Source organism: Rhinopithecus roxellana, chromosome 1 (genome assembly GCF_007565055.1).
Source record: "Rhinopithecus roxellana isolate Shanxi Qingling chromosome 1, ASM756505v1, whole genome shotgun sequence".
In the NCBI taxonomy this organism is placed as follows: Eukaryota; Metazoa; Chordata; class Mammalia; order Primates; family Cercopithecidae; genus Rhinopithecus; species Rhinopithecus roxellana.
In genome coordinates this window covers 100,801,185-100,822,577 of record NC_044549.1, presented here as the reverse complement: position 1 = coordinate 100,822,577, position 21,393 = coordinate 100,801,185, and the positions used below count along the sequence as shown (strand labels likewise).

The following is a 21,393-nucleotide window of genomic DNA, read 5'->3' as shown; positions in this document are numbered from 1 at the left end:
CAGTCATCTCAGGGTTGGTGTCCACTGATTGCCTCTTCTCTTAAGAATGGTTGAATGTGGTCCAGGCAATCGAAAAAGCCAGTTTCTGGTCCTCAATGTGGATCTGTTATGCAAGGCATTGTGTGTATTCTGCTTGTCTCCCAGCTTGATTTGCCTGAAACCCAAATTGCTCATCTTTATAAGACGCAAATGTTCTTCAGCATTTTAATCAACCCATTCTAAATATGTGTTATGAATATCAAAAACATTTCACGTCTTAAAAGTTTTTGATATAGTTCTTCAAAATTAGAGCCTATATAATTCACTTCCACGTACAGGAGTCAACAGTTCCCTCTCATCTGTACCCCAGTGTTTTCCGAGCCTCTCCACTCCTCCACGTGATGCAAATTCTCCAGTGGGAGAGTTCTCACGGGAGGCCTGGCCTACGAGGTACTTAGAAGCCAGGCTGGGCCTAAGCTGATAATTTCACTTTGGCATTGTTAACCTTCACCTATAACTGATCTAGAAATTCAGGTTGGAGTTCAGAGAAATTTCATTCTGAAACCCACAATTTTAACAATATGCTAATTTTGACTGGCCATCATTTAAGTATGACCAGACTTTAACTATAACTTTAACTGATCTTAAATATGGCCAGAGAGGAAGACTTGCTATTATTTTGAAAATGTTGCTCAGAAAAGAGAAAGATAGTAAAATGGAAGGATGAAGGGAGTATTTTAATTTTGTTTCCATTAATCTAAGCAAACGTAGGACATAGAGAAATTTCCTGAGGAAAAAATGTATGCATTGTATAATAATACTGTGAATATCATAACGGAAATCAATGAATCAAAGAAAAATCATCCCAAATTCCACCTTTCCAGTAATTATTTTGTGCGCATTAAAAAAGTTTCCTTGTTAATCCTTATCCAAATATTAGTATACCTTATACATGCAGTTTTAATTACAGTATGGACACAACTTTGCATACTGCACCTTTCACAATATTATACATAGACTGCTGTGTAATTTCTCTAATAGTTTTAAAATAATGAAAAATGTTTCCATCATGTAAGTTCTTTCCAGTTTTTCAATATTATAAATAATTCTGTAATGAACAGTTGGGGCATATTACTTTTTCCTTTGGGAAAAACAGTTTGTTCAAATAAATTTTCACGGATGGAGGAATTACAGCCAGTGTATATTTTTCTAGTTCTTGAAATGTGTTGCTATTCTATTTTAAAAATGATATTGCTATATTTATTTCAAAAATGTATATTACCATTAGTGTAAATTTGGAAACTAAGTATCTTAGGATGATAAAGACCTTTGTGTTCTGGCACCTTCTGGTTTTCCAGTTTCTGCTTTTGTTGTCTACACCCACTCCCACCCTGTCTCTTCCAAACATACTGGTCTTTGTATTCCTTGAATGTGACATGTTCTCTTGTTGTAACGCCTTCAGGCATGCTGTTTGCAACACTCTTCCCCTGTTCTTCAGTCATCCTTTAAGCCTCAGCTTGGCTGTTAATTCCTCTAGAACTGGGTGCCCCTTCTTTGTATTTCATAGCTCCCAGGTTTAACCCATCACTGTTTTTATCATTTTGTGCTGAAACTGCTTGGCTACTTTTCTATTTCTTTGCTTAGACAGTGCTATGTTTATCTTGTTCCTGACTGTATTTACAGTGTCTAGCACCAGAGGAACTCAATAACTACATATTAAATGAAAAACAAAACAAACTAAAAACTCAATTAAAGAAACATGGAGAAAAATTCCACCCTGCCAACAGGGCTATTTGCTATCACATATTAAATTAAAAAATACTTATTGAATAAAAGACATAGAGTTAGATACTATAGCCACAGTAGATATTAAGGAAAGGTGGTCTTGGGGAAATTGCTCTCAAATAGCTTAAGATTTGGTTAAGACTGGGAAGAAAGAGTTTGCAATTAAACGTTAAAATTTTTTTTTTAATGGAGAAGGAATTTAAAAGCAAATGTGATGGACTGCAAGAGAAATATATTCCCCTTTTAGTGGCTAGGAAACAGAAAGGAGGAGGTATTTTATTTATGGTTGTATCTAGGAGTAGTAGGAAAAAGACATTTTCAATTAAAAACCTCTTAACGTTAACAATGAAATTATGGATAGAAAAATTATTGTAATTGGAGTCATAGTATATATAAATTTTATGTACTGCTTTTAGGTACTCCTAGCATAAGTATTTCCTTGTATTTACATAATTTTTATAATTAATGTCCAGAAAAAGAGCTAAAGAAGGCAAGTAGGAGAGAAAGGAGACTCATATGGCACCAGGGACTTCTAATTAATGGGGAAAAATGTATTGAGAAATTATTGGAGGCCCTGTTAGGTGGTTATAATTATGAATATAAGAATATTTTTGTGAAAAGATATAGCAGTTTAAAGAGATTATAGCATATGAAAGATACACAGAGCAAGAAGACATCCCAAATTGTACTTTTCAATCCAAATCAATCAATGATGACTATGATTCATACTTGAATCTTTCAAGTTTATAGTATCATTTAAGAAAAACTAACATGCTCAAGAAAGTGAGGTGCCTGCTGATGCTCTGGCAAAATGCTCTAAAAGCTGCTTTTCCCCTCAAAGACCCACCTAATAACCTACGAAGTCTATTTCTTTTTCAGGTTTAACTTTCAAGGATTCTGCTGAATGAAAGCCATGATCCACATGAACAAGGAGATTAATAAGAGGAAGGACATTTTGTCCAACATCACTTTGGGCTATCAGATCTTTCATACCTGTTTTACCACCTCCAAATCACTGGAGGCAGCTTTGCTGTTTCTTACAGGGCAGGAAGAAAGCAGGCCCAATTTTAGGAACAGCACTGGAGCATTTTTGGGAGGAATTGTTGGAGCAGGTGGATCATCTTTATCAGTTGCTGCTTCAAGAATTCTAGGGTTATATTATTTGCCTCAGGTATCTCTGATTATTGTGCTGGTGCTAACTTTAAAAAAACACAACACAAACCATACTTGTGGAAATTGCAGCGGATAGCAAGGTGCTCAGGTGAGGCTGAGTTAAGTTGCAGAGACAAATAGGGATGGTGGTGATGCTGCTGTCCCTAATTACTATGTTCAGTCAGGCCTTAGCAAGTGTGAATTGATGTCTACTTAGAGGCAATTTAAGATTTTTCTACATCCCTTGGCATGCTGCTTTAATTTTTGGCTCTAGATTGTGACTCAGTGATTTGTATGTTGACAATTCGCTAGGCATAATACTCTATAGGACTGTGTTGGTTGGTGAATGGATGGTATAAGAAACCATCCATAAATATGTGTTGGTTGGTCAATGGATGGTATAAGAAACTCACTTTTTTTCTTGCCTATATTAATGCTTATTATTCATGACAGTTTTGATTCGTGCACTAACATACCGAAATGGGCCTAGGAATTATGCAAGATGGCTAGAGTTTAGAGGATGCTAACTTTACAGGTTATTTTAAATTCTGAGACAATGACATTTCAACATAAGAAGAGATTATTCTAGGAAAAATTGATTATTAAGGAAATATGAATAAAGCTCTATCATTATTTCTAAGGATGGATCATTAAAGTATCAGTTGTCATGACTTATTAATGCGAATAAGCTTATTTATGTTGCTGAAGTAATGAGAGAATTTGAAATAACTAAAAAGTAGCATTACCAGATTATTTCTTATAAAGCTTCAAATACGGATGTAGAGGGAACAGGAAAATACTGAGAAATAGAACCAAGGAGAGAGGTTGGGTGACCCAACTGACACCTTAGATGTGGGCTTCGTGCAGCTCAAACTGCTGCTGCTGTGAGCTCTGTCTTCCCAGGCACTAGCTGGAAACCTCTAGATAGATTTTCTCATTAAACGCTTGTAGTAAATATCCCACGAAGGTAAAAAAAATCTATGTGACGGACATTTTCACATTTATTATCTCATTGAATATATTGAGCAATCTTAAAATGTAGATATCATTACCCTGATTTCACTTATAGGGAAACTGAAGTTCAGAAGGTTTAAGTAACTTCTCTAAGATTTTACAGTGATAAAATACGTATCCAGAATTAGATATCAGGTGTCTCTGCTTCTTAAATGAGATTATTTCCTACATAGGGCTTCCAATGTTGCTGTTTGCATGGTTCCAAAGAAGAATGTAAACTTTAGCCAATAGAGTGAAAATAGGACATGGGGTAGAGGAAACAGGAAATAAGAATATTCTAGCACTCGTGAAGAAATTGACAATCTTGAGCGATGGAGTTACAATATGGGCAATCCTATTGAAGGTGGTGTGTTAATATTATCACATCAGATTGGAATGTTATGGGACAGGGAAAAATGTGTTGCATTGTGTCCGGAATTGGTGGGTTCTTGGTCTCGCTGACTTCAAGAATGAAGCCTCCTACCCTCACGGTGAGTGTTATAGTTCTTAAAGATGGTGTGTCCAGAGTCTGTTCCTTCAGATGTTCAGATGTATCTGCAGTTTCTTTCTTCTGGTGGGTTCCTGGTCTGGCTGACTTCAGGAGTGAAGCGGCAGACCTTCGCAGTAAGTGTTACAGCTCTTAAAGGCTGCGCATCTGTAGTTGTTTGTTCTTCCCAGTGTGTTCCTGGTCCCGCTGGCTTCAGGAACGAAGCTGCAGACCTTTGTGGTGTTACAGCTCATAAAGGTGGCGTGAACCCAAAGAGCCAGCAGCAGCAAGATTTATCATAACGAGCAAAAAAACCAAACCTTCCACAGTGTGGAAAGGGACCCCAGCCGGTTGTCACTGCTGGGTAGGGCAGCCTGCTTTTATTACCTTATCTGGCCCCACCCACATCCTGCTGATTGGTCCATTTTACAGAGAGCTTATCGGTCCGTTTTGACAGGATGCTGATTGGTGCATTTACAATCCTCTAGATAGACATAAAAGTTCTCCAAGTCCTTACCAGATTAACTAGACACAGAGCACTGGTTGGTGCGTTTACAAACCTTGAGCTAGACACAGACTGCTGCTTCGTGTATTTACAATCCTTTAGCTAGACATAAAGGTTCTCCAAGTCCCCACCAGATTAGCTAGATACAGAGTGCTGATTGGTGCATCCATGAACCCTGAGCTAGACACAGAGTGCTGATTGGTGCATATATAATCCTCTGGCTAGACATGAAAGTTCTCCAAGTCCCCACTGGACTCAGGAGTCCAGGGGCTTTGCCTAGTGGATCCCATACTAGGGCTACGGTTGGACTGCCCACCAGTCCAGTCCAGCGCACCTGGACTCCTGGGCGGTTAATGGGACCAGGCACTGCGGAGCAGGGGACGGTGCCCATTGGGGAAGCTCTGGCCGCGTGGGAGCCCACTGTGGGGGGGCTCAGGCATGGCGGGCTGCAGGTCCCGAGCCCTGCCCCTTGGGGAGGCGGCTGAGGCCTGACCAGAATTTGAGTCTGGCACGGGCAGGCCGGCAGTGCTGGGGAACCCGGCGCACCCTCTGCAGCTGCGGGCCCGGGTACTAAGCCCCTCACTGCTCTGGACGGGCAGTGCCCGCCGGCCACTCCAAGTGTCAGGCCCGCTGAGTCCCCGCCAGCGGGAACTCGCCGAGCCCGTAAGCACCGCCCGCAGCCCGGGTTCCCACCTGTGCTTCTCCCTCCACAAGTTCCTACAAACAGAGGGAGCCGGCTCCCTCCGGCCTCGGCCAGCCCAGAGAGGAGCTCCCACAGTGCAGTGGCAGGCTGAAGGGCTCCTCAAGTGCCACCAGTGTGGACGGAGAGGCCGAGAAGGCGCCAAGAGCGAGGGCTGCTAGCATGTTGTCACCTCTCAATATGTTCTTAACTGTAGGGTCAGTGAGGTTGAGGGTAAGCTACAGTGGAAATGTATATAAAATGGTGAGGAATTCATGATCACTTGACCTCTATTCTTAAGTTCCCACTATTGGAAAATAAATACAGAGATCACTGGCAAAATGAGAAACTAAGTACCTCTTCATTTATCTAGACAAGTGACTGTAAAATTAGGGCTTCTATCTCTGTTGGATGACAGGGCTTAGATGTGAGGCTGAAGTGGTGCTTTCTACCACCTTTCTCAAGTTAAGTCTTGGGAACTACATACTCATAAGTCCTGGCAGAGAAAAACAAGGAAAGAAAAGTGATAGGAAGGAGGGAAGGGAGGTGGAAGCGGTGGGGGGGTGGGGGTGGGGGGTGGGGTGGGGGAGAGAGAGAGAGAATAATTGGGCTTGCCAAATGGATTGTGGGTCAACTCACTCCATCATTCATGTGGATGAGAAGTAAAATCTGAGGAAGAGCCTGGGTGGCTTGATTCACTCCTGTCATCTGTGGGGTGCGTAGAGGAAAAAGCAAATGGCCTCCTTTTCCCTGCTGTGATCCCACTTGTGAAAAGTAGTGCATTGAATGTTGTATTAATAATCAGCTCCTCTGATTCCCTTGGGGCGTGGGGAAGTGGATTTGAAAGAGTCCATAGGGAGGCCCGAAGTGTTCCCTCCAACACTCCACACTCCCATCCACTGAGCAAGGAAAGGAACAGAAATCCTTTTGTCGGCCGGGTGCGGTGGCTCAAGCCTGTAATCCCAGCACTTTGGGAGGCCGAGACGGGCGGATCACGAGGTCAGGAGATCGAGACCATCCTGGCGAACACGGTGAAACCCCGTCTCTACTAAAAAAATACAAAAAAACTAGCCGGGCGAGGTGGCGGGCGCCTGTAATCCCAGCTACTCGGGAGGCTGAGGCAGGAGAATGGCGTAAACCCGGGAGGCGGAGCTGGCAGTGAGCTGAGATCCGGCCACTGCACTCCAGCCTGGGCGACAGAGCGAGACTCCGTCTCAAAAAAAAAAAAAAAAAAAAAAAAAAAAGAAATCCTTTTGTCTAAGGAAAGATGTGAAAATAAAGGGAGAAGAACTGTTAAGTTCCCTCCCTCCCCAATAAAAATTTTGTGAAAATGTGTAATTTGATATTTGGCTATTGCTTTCTAATAACTGCATGAATATTTTCAATTGTAGGTGGGCTATGCCTCTACTACTGCGTGATTCTTAGTGACAAATACCAGTTTCCATCTTATCTTCGTGTAATAGCCAGTGATGAGATCCAGTCGAAGGTCATGGTAAAACTTATCCAACACTTTCACTGGGTCTGGGTAGGTGCTATAGCAGCTGATGATGATTATGGAAAATACGGAGTAAAAACTTTTAAGGAAAATATGGAGAATGCCAACCTCTGTATTGCATTGTCTGAAATCATTCCCAAAGTCTATTCCAATGAGAAAATGAAAAAAGCTGTTGATGCTGTAAAGACCTCCACTGCCAAGATCATTGTGCTTTATGCATCTGATATTGACCTCAGTCCTTTTTTGCTGGAAATGGTTTACCATAACATAACTGACAGAACATGGATAGCGAGTGAAGCGTGGATTACCTCAGCCCTCATTGCAAAGCCTGAATATTTTCCGTATTTTGGTTGAAGTATGGATTTGCAATACCAAGAGCTGATATACCAGGATTAAGGGAATTTCTTTATGATGTGCATCCTAGCAAGGATCCACATGATGTCCTGACCATTGAATTCTGGCAAATGGCTTTTAACTGTACTTGGCCAAATGGTAGTGTTCCATACAGTATTGACCATAGAGTGAATATGGTTGGTAAAGAAGACAGATTACATGCCATGTCTGATACATTCTTTACTGGAGAGGAGAAGTTGGAGGATCTTAAAAATACCTATCTGGATGTGGCTCAGCTAAGAATTACGAACAATGTCAAACAAGCTGTGTATTCTATGGCTTATGCTCTGGACCATTTAAGTAGATGTGAAGAAGGTCATGGGCCATATACTCCAGGAAACATCTGTGCATATATACCTGACTTCGAGCCTTGGCAGGGAAGTCGTTGTTTGGTGTATGTCATGACACAGCTTGACAATTATAAGAATTCATGTCATTAAAACTATTGATTTGCCTTTGTGCTTAGTAGACATAATCTTATCACATGGTCACATAAAATAATGACTTGCATATGTGGCCTAAGTGGGCATTTTAAAGTATAAAAAACATTTAAAGTATAAAAACATTTTTTAACAGTTATTATTAAGTTTGTTGTGAATGATAGAAAACCCCCCAAAATAGTGCCTTAGACATGATAGTTTTTTTTCCTTCACATAAATAAAGTTCAGAGATAGGCATTATAGGACTGAAAGAATGGCTTAGAGACCCACTCCCTATGGTGCTATTTCACCATCCACAATATGAGGGTTCACCTCATAATCTGAGATGACCACATAAGCTTCAAACATCATGTCCATATTCTAATCAGCAGGAAGGAAAAAGGGCAAATATGTGTGCACCCCTCCACTTAAGGATAATTTCTAGAAATTACATATAATTCTCCTTATATCCCATTAGCCAGAATTTTGTTATGGTCATATCTAACTGCAAAGGAAACCGGAAGATGTAGTACTCATGAAGTATAGGAGGGGCCACACAAGGGCATGAATGCCAGGAGATAAAGATTATTGGGGGCCATCTTGGAGACTGGTTCCCACATCTGTCTCTGGTCTGATCCCAGAAACTCATGTTGGGACATGGTAGCCTGAGTGGTATTCCCAGGTTGCCCACCTAATCAGAATACTCCTCTGCTTATATCCTTTAGTACCTCTCCTCTGAAGGATAAGCATCCCTGGTCTGGCACTTTCAGCCCTTTGTGATCTAGGCTCTGTCAGTATCTCTGATTCTATCACTCCTTCCATTACCACTTTACTCTCCTGCAACACTGAATTGCTTGTCATGCTCAACAGAGTCCACAGTGGCTGGAACCATTGTATCTTCATTTTTACTTTTATTTTCAAATTAATTGCACAGTGCATCTAATTTTATGTCACCTTAGTTTCCTGTGAAAACTTTTCTTTCTTTCCTTGTTTTCCATGACCTTAATACTTTTGATAAGTACTGGTCAGCCAGTTTTAAAATGTTTCTCAACTTGAGTTTATCTAATTTATTTTTCTTATGACTAGAATGAGGTTATGAATTTTTGGCAAGAATTCCATAGAAGTGATGTTGTATTATTTTCTATGCCTTATATCAGGAGGTGCATGATGTAATTATGTCTAATTACTGGTGATATTAACTTTGGTCACTTAATTACAGTGATGTCATCATGCTTTCTTGCCATGAAGTTATTGTGTTTTGCTTTGTAATGAATAATTATCTTGTGAAGTGATATTTTGAGGCTCTGAAGATGTTCTGTTTCTCATAACTTGACCACAAATTTTCACAGTCATTGATGGTTCTTCCTGCTTGAGATGACTATTGTGTTGTTTGAAAACTGATGGCTTTCTATTTCCCTTATTCTTTCCACATTTATTAGCTGGAATTCTACTCCTCCACCACTTATTTATATCAATATGGACTCATGGATATTTATTTCTATTCTACAAGTAATTCTAATTTATAACTATCATTATATACTTTGCTGCTCAAAACTGCCCAGGTTTGACCATTGGGAGCCCTTTGAGTTGGTTCCTGTCTCCTCTTGACACACTCTTGTAATTTCTGAGCACTTTCTTACTTTCTGGAACCCCAAGATGTTCCAAGCTCATCTTGTACTTTCTTGGTCCCAGCACTGTTGTCAACCATTTCTCCAAAGAGTACTGGGACTTTGCATTTACTGAAGAATGGAATTTAGAAACAAGATCTGGGGTGGGAGGTGAATTCATTGGTACTGAGGAGGTTGCAATAAATACAAAATGAGAAATTAAGTTATATTTTAAATGCATGGAAGAGTTCCTTGATTTTGAAAGAAATTCTCCAGGTTCTTTCTTTGCAATAAAGAAGAATGTTTCTGTGATAAGGAACTATCCTCTAATTTATTATTTAAACATTTCAATATTATAATTTCAATTTGCTCAAAGAGCAACGATCATGTGTTAGGATTGCAGGGAAAAAGAGTGTTTAGGGAGGGCCAAGGAACTACATAGTGTCTAGGTTAGTGTTGGTAGATTAGTCTGTAACAGGTGCATTCTGTTTGATACAGTCTCCATATGATGTCAGTAAGTCAAAACCATGAAAAGCAAGTCCTCACAGTGGAGAGGGTTTACGTGACTATTTGTATTTTTAGTAGAGATGGGTTTCACCATCTTGGCCAGGCTGGTCTCGAACTTCTGACGTCATGATCCAACCGCCTTGGCCTCCCAAAGTGCTGGGATTAGGGGCATGAGCCACTGTGCCCAGCTGGTTATTTCTTTACTTACAAGTACTTTGAAGTTCATAGTATTCTCAGGCTCTTTGTGATGTTGGTCATGGGCCATGTGTGGCTTTATTTATTTATTTATTCTCCTCACTTAAAAAAATATGTATGGTGTTTTTGGAGAATATATGGACAGAACCACAGTTTAACAGCTACTATTACCCTGGGGCACCCAGAGGTCTTCCCCTTCCCTTCTGACAGTAGTTCTAGAGGGACTTCATTTCTTTCTCCCTGTTTTCTTCTTTTTATTCGTTCTCCAGGACAAAAAATAGGATGGAAAATTTACAAGTTCATAATATAATTTGAAGTAGGAAACATTGGTTACCAGTATGATATATGTATGGAGGCACATACATGTTAATACACTTCAGTATATCCTTCAATACATCCTGTGTTGGTATATTATATGAGAAAAAAAGAGTTTCATAAGCTTTACTCTTTAAAAAATAATTTCCCAAAATTATCTTGGAAGGTAGTAGAAGTAGGGTTTCAATATTAGAGGAACTGTTTTTAAATGTAAAATGCTTACCCCAGATAAAAATAATGAAATTACTTTTCATTATTATTGCTATTTATTTATTTATTTTATTGATAATGATTATGATCATTTTTCTTCCCCTTCCTCCTATAGCAACAAGAGAGCTGTTGATTGCAAGACTACAGGAGGTCTGAACATTTTATAAGGGAAGGGGTTGGTGAGCTAGAGACTGAGGTACACAACGTAAAGACAACTTCTAGAGAAGTGTTGGGGAAAGTTAAAGGAAAACCCTATTACTTCCCAGAGGTTAGGAAGAAACCCCATCACTTACCAGAAGTGAAACTTTTTACCTTCAATGAAATATTAGTTCAGGAAAGCAGAACTATAGAGCTTTTATTTGATTGTATTTTATTTATTTATTTATTTATTTATTTTTTCATCCAGTGCATTTTATTATTATTATTATTATACTTTAAGTTCTAGGGTACATATGCATAACATGCAGGTTTGTTACATATGTATACTTGTGCCATGTTGGTGTGCTGCACCCTTCAACTCGTCAGCACCCATCAACTCATCATTTACATCAGGTATAACTCCCAATGCAATCCCTCCCCCGTCCCCTCTGTATTTTATTTTTTTGAGATGAAGTCTCACTCTGTTGCCCAGGCTGGAGTGCAGTAGCACCATCCTGGTTCATGGAACCTTCACCTCCCAGGTTCAAGCAATCCTCCTACCTCAGCCTCCTGAGTAGCTGGGATTACAGGTATGCCACCACGCCAGGCTTTGTATTTTTAGTAGAGAGTTTCTACTAAACAGGGTTTTGCCATGTTTCCCAGGCTGATCTCGAATTCCTGGCCTCAAATGATCTGTCCGCTGTAGCCTCCCAAAGTGCTGGGATTACAGGTGTGAGCCACTGTGCCTGGCCCAGTACTATAGAGCTTTGGATAATCCAGTTCCATGTTTACTTCGGGATGACATGTAGAGTTACAGTCAATTGATAGGGTAGTGAAAAAGAATTGGCAATTTCATCTTCCATGTGAATCTCAGAATGGAAGAACCAGGAAAAGTCAGAGAGATGAAAGTGATGTCAGCATAGCCAGAGAATGCTTTTTGTTTGCTGACACAGGACTTTCTTTTGGAGGAAAGGGCGTCTTTTTTCATCTTGTTTATTTTTCATATATCTTTCCTCTTGAGCTCAGATCTGAGATCCCCAGTCTTCCAAATCATGCTGGGAAAGCATCTAAAAATAGTGAAAAAAAACCCTCAAGATTTCTGAGTTGGTATGCTGTACCAGACACCTGTGAGATCTTTGTCTGTCAGATTATTCCTCTCTGCTTTCTGTGTGTAGCAATAAACATCTACTGACTTATGTACAGTCACAGAAGAATACAGACATGCACACATACTCAGTAGTTTATTGGTCTATCTTTAAGCAGCACTTGAATATATTTTGGCTAGATGTAAAAACAGCCACTTGTCAGTGTTTACCACTGCAGTGACCAGAGCTCTCTGCAGCATTTTATGCCTTTGATCTAGAACTTGCTCTGCCCAATACAGTGGTACCTAACCACAGATAGCTTTTTTTTTTTTTGAGACAGAGTCTCGCTCTGTGGCCAGGCTGGAGTGCAGTGGCACAATCTCGGCTCACTGCCCCCCTGCCTCCTGGGTTCAAGCGATTCCCCTGCCTGTCTTCTGAGTAGCTGGGACTACAGGCGTGCACCACCATGCTCAGCTAATTTTTGTGTTTTTAGTAGAGACAGGGTTTCACCATGTTAGCCAGATGGTCTTGATCTTTTAACCTCGTGATCTGCCTGCCTCAGCCTCCCAAAGTGCTGGGACTACAGGCGTGAGCCACCACGCCCGGCCACAGATAGCTTTACAATGCAAATTATTTAAAATAAAATAAAAGGAAAATTCAGCTCTTAGTCACATTAACTACATTTCAAGTGTTCAATATCCAAATGTAGCTAGGGGCTACCATACAGAACAACAGAGATATGTAACACTTTTGTCACTGCAGAAAGGACAGAGCTGCCCTAAGTCTAGGCTATAAGCCATCTTATGTGGCCCAGAGCTCTCTCTGAATGGTGAGCTACTTGGTGAATGGGCTTGAAACTTCACTTTTGTATTCCTTTTGGTTAGGTATATAGTAGGTCCCCAATATATTGTTTTACATGCAAAGGAAGATGTTATTCTTTGCATATACATGGTTCAAAGAATGCTTGCTCTACTGAAAATTGACAGAAAAATAGTAAAATCTAATAATAGATTTTTCTTTTAATAATCTTCATTAGGGTATAGTAATTTATTTTTCTTATCTTCTATATTAAAATTGGGATTAGGTTTGTATAATGAAATTACTTCAAATGTAATTCAATACAAATATACTAAGCATCTGCTATAAATCCAACTCTGGGTTAAACATTGCAAAAATAAGGCAATTGCCCCTAATTAACTGAGTAAATATTTGTTGAGAACAGTAGCATATGTGCATAGAAACTGAGGATATGCCAGTGTGCAAAACAGAACAAATCCCAGCCTAATGGGATTAACATTTCAGTGGAAGGAAGTAGGCAACAAACAAGACAAATACAGACATTATACTGTATCTTAAAGGATGTTAATGTCAGGGAGAAACAAATAGCAGGACTGAGATAGGGAGTGCTGGGGGGAGTGTTGCACTGAAATTTCATATAGTGTGGTCAGGGAAAGCCTCACTAGAGTGACATTTGAACAGAAATTCAAATGAAAGTGTGTTCATGCATTACCTAGGGGAAGAATATTTCCAGCAGAGGGAACAGCATCTTCTAAACCCTGAGGCATGTGTGCTTGGCACTTTGGAGGAACAGTAAAGAAGTCAGTGTGGCTGGAAAGAGTGAAAGAGACAGAGAGCAGGAAAGGAGGTGAGAGAGGTTAGAGAGGGACAGATCATGCAGGGCACTGTTGGCTTTTGAAGGACTTTGGCTTTTACACTGAGTGAGAGGGGAAACCATGAAAATCTTGACAGAGGAGGGCCATGATCTGACTCAGGTATCATTGTCTGCCATGTTGCAAATCAGTGGAAGGAGTAGGGTATGGGGGCAAGAACAGAACTAAGGAGACAGTTAAAAGACCATAAAATCATCCAAAATAATGAAGGTAGCCTGGCCCAGGATAGAAGTGATGGAGGTGGCAAAAAGTCATTAGATTCTGGACATCTCATGGATACCTTATAGGTAGAAGACATCAAATTTGCTGACTGATTGGACCTGGAAGTGTTTTTTTTTAACATCAGACAATTAGAGAACAATACAAAGAATGATTTAAGTCATAATGGTAAACTGAGTCTGGTGGTTGGTGAGAAGGTGGACTTGAGTGGAAGAGAGAGTCCATACAGGCAAGTAATAGAATATAAGGTTGGAGATGATGGATAGGAATGGTGGTGTTGATGACAGAAATGAGGAATAGGGTTTATGGGATAGTTTTGGACATGTTGAATTTGAGGTGATGGTGGAATCTTAATGTAGGAACATATTGGAAATTTAGAATATGGAACTAGATAGAAGTCAGGTGGGAACGGTTGGTCTTAGAGATCAAGATTTGGGAGTTCTTCTACAGAGATACTGGTTGACGACAATAGAATGAAGGAACTGCTTCACAGTAAGAGAGAAAACCAGAGGATCAAGGACCACAACCAGGACCCAAGGGAACCCAAGGGAGCTTGCATTTCAAGGAGGGGTTGATCAAAAGTGTCAGGTATTGAAGAAGGCTGAAGGAAAATGTGGCTAGAGGAGAATCTCTCAGACATGGCAAGAAGAGTTTTAGTGAGGTGAGTGGGTTGGCAGATAGATCACAGAGGTTGAGAAGGGAAGGAATACTGATAAATGGAACAAAAAGGTATCAGCTTATTGTTAATGAAATAATAATAATAATAATAATAATAATAATAATAATGGAATATCGAGAGCTATTTCCAGAAGACTGGATCAGGGGTGAGGAATTCTAGTTCATTCTGTGGTGATTTTATTGTTCATCTTTCAGAATTTGAGAATGCCTTGCTATCACTCCTTACTGTAATAGCTCCTCCTCAAAGTGCATTTAAAATATGATTTTACAGATATATGTGTATAAAACATATAAGAAGCTTGTCTACTGTGTATACACACTTCTGTAATGTTACGTACCATAACCTAGCTCAGAGATTTCTAGTATTTTCTATATTATCTAATTCAGATTTACCTGGAAACTCAACATATGAAAATTCTGATTTCTAAAATAAATGTAAATGTAATCATGCATCTTCCAAAATGATTCTTTGCTTAATGGAAAAGCATTTTATTTCTTAAACAGGAAACTCCCTAATGGATTAAGAAACAAACTATTTAAAAACCTGCATTTATTCTGGGTTTCAAGGTGCACATCCATGTAGAATGTTAAAGGAGGCCTGTGTTTACTATTGAGATTTTGAAATTCATTTAGCAAGAAAATATTTCGATGCTATGCCTTGTCTACTTTTCCTTTTGCCCTCCTTCTTCACAAGCAGGAATAGACCTGTCAAATGGTCTCATCCTCAGAGTCCTGTAGGCATGGAGCCTGGTCTGGATCCCCAAGGTTAGAAAGAAGTAGGCTTAGGATTAGCTTTGCATTTCTAGAATCAACAATGAGACTCTCCTTTAGCAAAATTCCTCTCTAGGTTCTCCATGTTGTTATTTTCTTTTTCTTTTCTTTTTTTTTTTTTTGAGATGGAGTCTCGCTCTGTCGCCCAGGCTGGAGTGCAGTGGATCTCAGCTCATTGCAAGCTCCGCCTCCCGGGTTCAAGCCATTCTCCTGCCTAAGCCTCCCGAGTAGCTGGGACTACAGGTGCCCACCACCTCGCCCAGCTAGTTTTTTGTATTTTTTAGTAGAGACGGGGTTTCACCATATTAGCCAGGATAGTCTCCATCTCCTGACCTCGTGATCCGCCCGTCTCGGCCTCCCAAAGTGCTGGGATTCATGTTGTTATTTTCTTTGTTCATTATCTTCACTCAGGTATCCTGGGTTTCCTGGAAATCACAAAGCTTCCATGGAAATTCAAATGGGCTCTTTCTCAGCCTCTTGAGTACTAGAGACAAAGGGCTTTGTTAATCTGTCATATTTGTCTTTGCTAGCTTCCCCATTCAGTGTGTACTGATGCATGTGCTCCTGGGACTCGGAAGGGGATTCGTCAGGGGGAACCAATATGCTGCTTTGACTCCATCCCATGTGCTGATGGACTTGTGTCACAGAAACCAGGTAGAGATGGTAATTTCTTCATTGATACGAGGATGCTATTAGATCAAACATGTTTTTGCAAAGAAGGCCTCAGGAGCTTTCTTTATAAATAGGTATGAACAACTTATAACAAAAATAATTAAAATCCTTCAAATTATTGGATTTTTTGTGCACTGTGAAAAAAACATAGTGTTGTGTTTCAGTTCTAAAGCCGCTACAGTTGGGAAAATACCTACAACCTTGAAGTTAATAGAGGAAAATGCAAAATAAAATATATGAAATGTGAAATATGAGTAGGATTCATAAAATATTTTAAATTATTTGCTTCTGAAAAAATTAAATGCTAGTTATATTCATAATCAGAAGACAGGGGACTTACATAGTACTATGTTTTATTGAATTAGCTCTAATTTGGAGTTATAAGATCTAAAATTTCATCCCTAAAGGCAATTGGCTTAAGGTCATAAGTACTCAAAATTTGTAGGACACATGATTTCTGTAACCACTGCTCTATGAATTCTTCACTATGGCCTGCCAAATTGCTGCTCTTTATGACCAGAATTTTAATTGGGCTTAGTGTGCTTGGTCTTGTGAAGCATGTTGGAGCAGGTTTATTTTTATCTCTACCTTCTGTTAAAGATAACACAAAGTGTACTTGTCTTTTGTCAAATGGCCCTCAATAGCAATTCTTTATAAATGAATTTTGAGGGCCAGCCACGGTGGCTCACGTCTGTAATCCCAGCACTTTGGGAGGCCGAGGCAGGTGGATCACGAAGTCAGGAGATCAAGACCATCCTGGCTAACACAGTGAAACCCCGTCTCTACTAAAAATACGTAAAATTAGCTGGGTGTGGTGGTGGGCGCTTGTAGTTCCAGCTACTCAGGAGGCTGAGGCAGGAGAATGGTGTGAACCTGGGAGACAGAGCTTGCAGTAAGCTGAGATGGTGCCACTGCACTCCGGCCTGGGCGACAGAGTGAGACTCTGTCTCGGGGGGGAAAAAAAACAAAGAAGTAACATTTTCCCAAAATGGAAAACAAGAACTATGTAACCTGAACAACTCTTTGGACCCCACACAGCCCAGTCTCTGCGTAGAGTTACATCCAGGGAAGTCCAATACAGCAGTGAAAAGTGATTAAACAGGAATTACAATCTTTCCTGCATCTTTCAAAGACATTAAAGAGATCAATTTCACAGTCTACTATAAATTCATATCAAATAGTCTTAACGTTCTGACATTCTCCCTATAGCTTCCACCCAGCTAAATGCTCCAGATCTTCTCAATGTCAAGCACCATGTAGGTTCTTCTCCTTCTTCTTCCTCTTCCCCATCTTCTTCTCCTTCCCCTTCCCCATCTTCTCTTTCTCCTTTTCTCCTTCTCCTGCCCCTCCCCTTCCCCCTCCTCCTTCTCCTCCTCCTCCTCTTCTTCTTCTCTTCTTCCTCATATTCTTCTTCTTCCTCCTCCTCTTCCTCCCCCTCCCTCTCCACTGCTGCTGCTGCTTCTTTTCTTTCTTTGTCTCTCTCTCTCTCCCGCTTTCTCTCTTTTTGAGTTGAAGTCTTGCACTGTCACCCAGGCTGGAGTTTAGTGGCATTATCTTGGCTCACTACAACCTCAGCCTCCTGGGCTCAAGTAATCCTCCCATCTCAGCCTCCCAAGTAATTGGGACTACAGGCATGCACTGTCACGCCCAGCTGATTTTTTGCATTATTTGGCAGAGACAAGGTTTTGCCATGTTGCCCAGGCTGGTCTCGAACTCCTGGGCTCAAGTGATCCACTCACCTCAGCCTCCCAAAGTGCTGGGATTACAGGCCTGGGCCACTGTGCTCAGCCTTGTTTTTCTTCTTATCCTCGATCACTCTACCTATTCCTTCAAATCTGCATCTGGAGGGTGAAGAGGGGAAAAGCTCTGTGTAAGCAAAGACAAAATTCTCTTTCATAAGGGTGATATTGAATGAAAGACAGAAAACATTTGTATTTTAATCAACCTTATTCCTGTCACAATTCTCTCGATTGTTTTGCCTCAGTAGCTTTAATTTTTTTACATTTTTTCATTTGTGGATTGTTCTTGGGTTTATGAGGATACACACCACTCTTCTCAATTAGCTAACTGGAGTAGTAAGAAAGAAGCTTGTTACGGGAAAAGGCCAATGCAGGAAAGGCTGAAACTGAGAAGGGAGACTGACTTTCCAAAACTGAAAATAATTCTCAATCTGTAATATTATCTGTACACTCTAAGGGCACTTTATCACTATTTCTTTTGAGATACTATATATATTCTACATAAAGAGATTTTCAACAAGTCCCCACTCTAGAACTATGAGGGCTCTGGGATATTCACAGTGGAAGGGAACAATTGGATTTCTTTGCAGTCAATTCTCTTTTCTTCATTCAATAGGTCAAAGGGAGTGTGAACAATGTGATGAAGACTATTGGTCAAATGCACAAAAGAGCAAGTGTGTGCTGAAACAGGTGGAATACCTTGCTTATGATGAGGCCTTGGGATTGACGTTTGTCATTCTTTCTGTCTTTGGGGCATCTGTGGTCTTGGCAATCACAACTGTGTATGTGATACACAGGCACACTCCCCTGGTGAACGCCAGTGACCAGCAGCTGAGTTTTCTCATTCAGTTTTCTCTGATCATCATGCTGCTGTCGTCCATGCTTTTCATTGGCAAGCCACACAATTGGTCCTGCACAGCCCGCCAGGTCACTCTGGCACTGGGCTTTTCTCTTTGCCTGTCTTGCATTCTTGGAAAGACTATTTCACTGTTTTTAGCCTACAGAATTTCCAAATCCAAAACTCGACTTACATACATGCACCCGCTTTATCGGATAATCACTGTGCTAATCTGTTTTATTTGAGATTGACATATGTACAGCCTACTTGGTATTGGAACCTCCCAGGGTATACAAGAACATGGAACCTCAAAATGCAAGGATCATTCTGGGATGCAATGAAAGTTCCATAGAGTTTTTGTGCTCGACGTTTGGGATTGATGTCTTCCTAGCCTCGTTATGCTTTCTTACAACTTTTGTGACTCGCCAGTTGCCAGATAATTACTATGAAGGAAAATGCGTCACCTTTGGGAGGCTCGTCTCTTTTTCATCGTCTGGTTCTCTTTTGTCCCAGCTTATTTGAGCACCAAAGGCAAGTTCAAAGTGGCTGTGTAAATATTTGCAATCTTGGCATTCAGCTATGGTTTGCTGGATTGTATATTTACTTCTAAGTGCTTCATTGTTTTGCTGAGGCCACAGAGGAACACCGACGAAATTGTTGGTGGAAGAGTCTCTGCCACAGATAAGAGCATCCAACTGACTTCAGCTTCTGTGAGCAGTGAGCTTAACAATACCACAGTGTCAATTGTTCTGGATGACTAGAGTTGTGATTTACATGTGTCCTTCGAAGCTGCAACGATGATGTGGTTCAACATTCCCTTTCAGGTTGCTCCTATAGCAGCTGCCTAATACTCTTGGGTAACATTGAGGATTTGGGTTTTGGTGGTGTAGTCTTAGCATGGTATATCAAATCTCGTACTATAAGATACCATTTAGCATGAACCAGAATACCTTTTACTATTGAAATTAAAACCTGTTTCATTCAAACATTTTGAAATACTTTTGTATAAGAACTATGCAGTAGAGGATACAGTAGGAGCCAGTTATCTAAAATGATAGGTAAGGCTGCATGCAGTGGCTCATGCCTGTAATCCTACCACTTTGGGACACCAAGGTGGGTGGATCACTTGAGGTCAGGAGGTTGACGCCAGCCTGGACAACATGGTGAAACCCCATCTCTACTAAAAATACGAAAAGTAGCCAGGAGTGGTGGTGCATGCCTGTAGTCCCAGTTACTCAGGAGGGTGAGGTGAGAGGATCGCTTAAACCTGGGTGGTGGAGCTTGCAGTGAGCCGAGATCCAGCCACTGCACTCCAGCCTGGGCGACAGAGTGAGACTCCGTCTCAAAAAAAAAAAAAAAAAAAAAAACCTGGGTGGCGGAAGTTGCAGTTAGCTGAGATCGTACCACTGCATTCCAGTCTGGATGACAGAGACACCAACTCAATTAAAAATATATATATAGGTAAACAAATTTAGTTCTTGAATGTAGTTGTTCTTACATCATGGATGTCTGATCTAGAAATTTACCTAAAACAAAATCACTTAATGGGGAACAAGAGAGACATTTTGTTCTACATTCTGTTAATGTATCTCTGAAATACACAGCTTTTCTCTGATTGAGGTGAGAATTACAATTCATGGAGCAGGGGGTTTGGAAGAGAATTTATTGTGACATACAGAGAATATTGAAGGAATTGCGATATCAACAAAACTCAGTTTTTTTCTTGAACATGTATAGAAGTAGACAAGTTTCTCCCAGAGAGAAGGCAAGTCTACAAATCTATCTGCTACAGATTTTCCTGGGGGAGAATACGTGGTAAAGTACCTGAGTTTTAAAACATCCTTCTGCTTGGAAAAAAAAAAAAAGGGAATTAAGAGTTGGCAAAGCAATTATTAAGTACATTATATAGTGAAGACATGAATAGCAAAAAAGCAGATGTTTACCTAGGGCAGGTATTAGAATGCAAGATTTTTTAGGATAAATTGAGCGATTGATAGATACTTGCCCTCTGATTATGTACAGTTACCTGGAATTTGATTTCCATGTTAAAATGTTATAAAATATTTTCAATCTTTTTCTAGATATGAAACTTCGAAAATGACTATATACATTTATGTGTATATGAATATGTGTGGAAAACCAGAAGAATTTGTAGAAATGCTGGTAAGTAAAAAATGCTTGTGTATATTTAACTCTAGAGGTTGACAGGAGCAGAAAGAACTCTCTCTTCAAGATAACTTGATGTTTGTGAATTTCAGTTAAGCAAGCTGGGCAGAGATTCATGGAGGCTCATGGGAGCAGAAAGTGAAAGTGTGATGACTAGTTTAACAGGATAAGTCTGTTGGGAACTTATTTACTGATTTTTTTTTTTTTTTTTTTTTTTAAGAATGATCATTCTAGACCAGACAAAGGGAATGAGCTTCCTGTAATTTAAATAGTAAGTTTACCTCAAGGTTCAGCAAAGCTCAAAATGACCCCTTTATTGGAGAGCCAGTGGTATTCCCAGGACTTTCTGGGCAAACATCGGTTCACACATCCATCTCCCAACACTTTTACAGCCCTTAGAATTGTTAGAGGAGAGCCTATATCACAGCATGAGGAATGGGGAAACGACTTTCTTTGGCCCTTCATTTGACTCAGGGAGGAACACTGGAAAAGAATGCTTTGTCAAAATGTGGAGCAATAGGAAAACGATAATCCGTGAGTTAATTTCTTATTCAGGTATACATTCAGCTTGAGTATTCTCAATGATTTACCTTGAGATTATAAACAAAAGCTAAAAGATGGCTCATGTCTAGTGACTTGGTTTACTTTTGTCTTCAAAATATTTTAATATCAGGGTAATCCTCTTCTTTTTTTTTT

General features: G+C 40.2%; 1 pseudogene; it reads left to right on the top strand.

Moving 5' to 3' along the window:
• The first annotated feature begins 46 nt into the window (after window positions 1–46).
• Window positions 47–19,292, top strand: LOC104664426 (annotated as a pseudogene).
• The last annotated feature ends 2,101 nt before the right edge of the window (window positions 19,293–21,393 follow it).